A 3909-nucleotide genomic window follows, 5' to 3' on the forward strand; every position below is an offset into this window, starting at 1 on the left:
ATAGCGAAGTAGGTTAATAGCGATATACTAATATACTAATTACATGGGATATAATAATATACTACACTAATAATGGATTTTTTCATACTTTTCGGTTATCCGACCAACCCCAGTCCCCAATTGAGTCGGATAATCGAGGCTCTACTGCATTACACTTGTTCAACATTAAATAATAAATAGTGAATAATTACAGTCATAAAATTGGCAGAAACTATATGCTAAATAGATTACAAAATACAGAAAATATATTTTTGTTTACTTTTAGTTTAAGTTTTATAAAAGTGATTGAATATGAAAAGCTTAAACTTTATGTAATTTTCTACTAAAAATAATGATTTTATTGATAATTGACCAAAGAATGAGAAAGTAAATTACTGTATTACAATATTAATATAAATTAGTTAAAGAAAAACTATTTATGAAACTATTAAAAATATTTAAAATAAAATAATGTAAAACTATTGCACAGAAAAATCAGTAGCAAAAATAGTTTTTAAAAGTATTATAAATTCAAAATTTTAAATTATTCTTATAAAAAAGTATATATATACAGAGTGTACAATAAGTTTGGCCCCATAGGAGTTGATGCCAGCTTATTCTGTTACTGGTGAAGCATGGTTCTGGGAAGGAGGAACAAATTCAAATTATTTTGATGGTGTGAACCTGCAATTAGTAGGAAGTTGCCAAAGATTAACAGGTTGTAATCAGACTTTCCAGCGATCAGATAAAGCAGTCTAGATGTACCCTTTTAAACTCTTCAACAACTTCATACTGATTGAAATTCTTCATAAAAATAATGTTAATTCATTTCTCCTTATTCTGCAGCTGTGAAAGAGTAATGCACCATACTTCACCTGTAAAAGAATAAACATCAACATAGAAAAATATTAAATAGCAGTTTGTACATTTGACATTTAATATTTATAGAAATTACTAATCAAGTTGATTTGCTAAGAATTAGATTATTTATATATAAAAATCAACATTAATTTATACTTTTGTATTTATATATTTTTACTTGAAGAATTCATTCAAAAATATAAAAGAAAATTTTTAATACAAAAATAACAATAAAAAAATAAGTTATGTAGTTCACTATATAAAAAATAGTATAAATTAAATGTTTAGTTTTAGTAATATAAATGATTCAATTTTTCTTTTTTTTTTTTTTAATTTACTTGAAGTTTTGAAATTCTTTTTGCAATATTTTAAATATATTTGAACTTTTTTAATATTAAAACTTTGTGACTTCATTTTAATTGTATCAAATACTTTATAAAAGTTTTATATTAACAAATATTAACTTTAGATGATAAATAACTGTAGTAGGAATTAGTATATTATCCTTGTTCTACAACTTCAAGGCTAGACTGACCTAATATTACTATATGCATAAATGAATAGTATCAGCTATATCACTTTACAGTGAAACTGATAAGGATTTTAAACAGATGCCTGCCTAACATAAAGACATAATCCAATGATTTATGCTATTACATTTATAATTCAATGATTTATTATAGTTAAAAAATGTTTTTGTTGAAACTAAATTATATTCAACTTAATATATAGATCCTTATAAATCTTTTGGATAGGCTACACAGTATATATCTGTATTTTATGAAGACTTTTTAATATAATTCTGTAAAGGGAAAAATAAGTCAAGCTTATTATTGGAGAATATAAATATGAAAAATATGTTAAATTAATAGAACAAACATAACTTAAATCTTTATAGAAAGATAAATTGTTGTTCTTGAAAAGAAAAGAATGTTTTAAAATACAGAATTTTATAGTGATATTTTATTTCTATCCAAAAGCCTTTTTTGATCCAACATATTATTTTTTTAATAAAACAAACATTCTTGGCTGCCTTTTTAACCCATCTTCAGGTTTAATATACTGGATCAAAAAAAAAGTTTTTGTATAAAACACTGAATATATCTAGTTGGCTACCTGTAAGATACATTGTTTGTCAATAATATAAAAGTTTTTAAATATTTATTAAATTATTCCAACTATTTAATTATATTTCTGACATTTTTTTTATTTTAACATAAGGAATTTTTACAAAAAATTAAATATCAGTAAAAATATATCTTAATACTTAATATTCTTAAATTATCCAAATCAATTTTGTAATAGCATATTTTTATCATAAGCATTTAAATATATTCAAAATGTATTGGCAGTTCACTTCTCATCAAAATCTATTTTTCTTGGCTAAGTTACCATAGCAACTATATTTGTTTTTTTATCAAACTTTCTCTTGTATTAAGTCTGATTTTCATTTTATTTAATAGCAAAACTGTTCTCTAATTCTAATAATATATTTTTAAGTTTTTATAATACATAGAAACAAGAAATTACTGTTTGATAAACTTACTATAATACCAGATTCAATTAATATAAGAAAACTGTTACCCAAAAATGTTGAAGTGAAGTTTAATAAAGTAAAAAAAAAAAAGTATATTACAAATTCATTTTATTAATTCATTATTACATCCAAATTCATAAAAATGAACATTGAAAATTGTCATTCCTTTTCACAATAAATTTAAATTGTACTGTACTGTACATAAAATGATACAACTTTCTTGTATTTAAAGATCTAAACAAATCAATTAATAAAATTAAAATCATATTGAAATATAATTATTCTTTTTTAAGTTTAAATAATGAAAGTTAATTCTTTTTAAATAATAAGTTGAAATTTTATAGAAATTATTCAAACTCATCTCATTAGACAAACTTTACAGGCAAATTGATTTCATAATTTTTGTATATTTTTGTATGTTAATTGATTCATTGCAAAATAATTTTTTTTGTTATATTATTCTATATTATTACAATTTGATATTTTTTTTTTTCCTTTAATATTAAGCAATTTCCTTAATATGAAATATGTGTAAAATTTTTATAACTTTCTCATCTTTAAAATAAATTATACCTAAATTATTTTTGAAATTTAATGTTGTTATATATATGTACAGGTACCATGCATTACTTTTTGAATAGACTATCTTCAGTTCTGTCCATTGATAGTAATTATATTCCTAAAAGAGTGAGCTGGCATATGTATATGTACTGATAATTCTATAATAAAAGCACGTGTGTATCATTCATCTCCTTATACACTTATAAATATTTATGTATACCGTTTAATTAGTTATTTATATAATTAAAAACTTAAAGGACTAACCTTTACAAATAAATGGAAGAAGTATCACATCGCTCCGAATGACCTACCTTCCGACAGATATCCTTGAATTGTATTTGTATCTGTCGGTTAAAACCCGCCCGTATGATGGTTAGATACTCTGTACCACGTGAAAGGAAGTGCGTCATTAGATATTCTGTACCACGTGAAAGGAAGTGCGTCATAAATACGTTTCTACACACATGGAGAGTTCGCGGAATTAAATAATATGTACTAAATCTAGATGACATTTGATTGTTAAATACGCAATCCAAAGTCCTGTTTTCTTTTCTTTTTTTTCAGGTTGATGTCGTAATGAAATACGATTTGTCCTATTATAAGATTACACTTAATAAACTACTTAAGAAGTTATAAATTTTTGTTGTTTATTTTAATAATCGCTGAAGACGTGAAATTGTTTGTTTTTATATTTAATCCTTGTGGAAAAAATGTTAATAATTATATATCATATAGTTTATACAATTCCATCTTTAGAACATGTAATTAGATGCTGTAATGGTTGGCTTAATTAATGTAGCGTGCAATTATTATTTGCTTTCGTAATTTCGAAAGCTTAAAAACTTGAAAAAGTAAATAAGATGTTTGTCTTTCCCGTTTCCTTTATCTGAATGTCAAATGCCATTATAATGATAATAAAAATATATGAATATATTTTCCTAACGGAAAATATTTGATTAAATCTACGTATT

The 3909-nt window shown here is 23.2% G+C and overlaps 1 protein-coding gene across 2 annotated transcripts in view; it reads right to left on the minus strand.

Annotated features, from left to right (window-relative positions):
- Window positions 1–3397, minus strand: part of LOC111613903 (6-phosphofructo-2-kinase/fructose-2,6-bisphosphatase 4-like) — an 88949-nt gene extending 85552 nt beyond the window's left edge. The window contains exon 1 of one of the 2 annotated variants that reach the window (XM_023355255.1): window positions 3203–3397. The gene's annotated coding sequence lies outside the window, so the exon portion shown is untranslated. The remainder of the gene's footprint in view (window positions 1–3202) is intronic. The other variant, XM_023355256.1, reaches the window with a different exon arrangement.
- Between the last annotated feature and the right edge of the window lie 512 nt (window positions 3398–3909).

Source organism: Centruroides sculpturatus, unplaced genomic scaffold (assembly GCF_000671375.1).
Source record: "Centruroides sculpturatus isolate CEXI.00-Female unplaced genomic scaffold, Cexi_2.0 scaffold961, whole genome shotgun sequence".
Taxonomy (NCBI): domain Eukaryota; kingdom Metazoa; phylum Arthropoda; class Arachnida; order Scorpiones; family Buthidae; genus Centruroides; species Centruroides sculpturatus.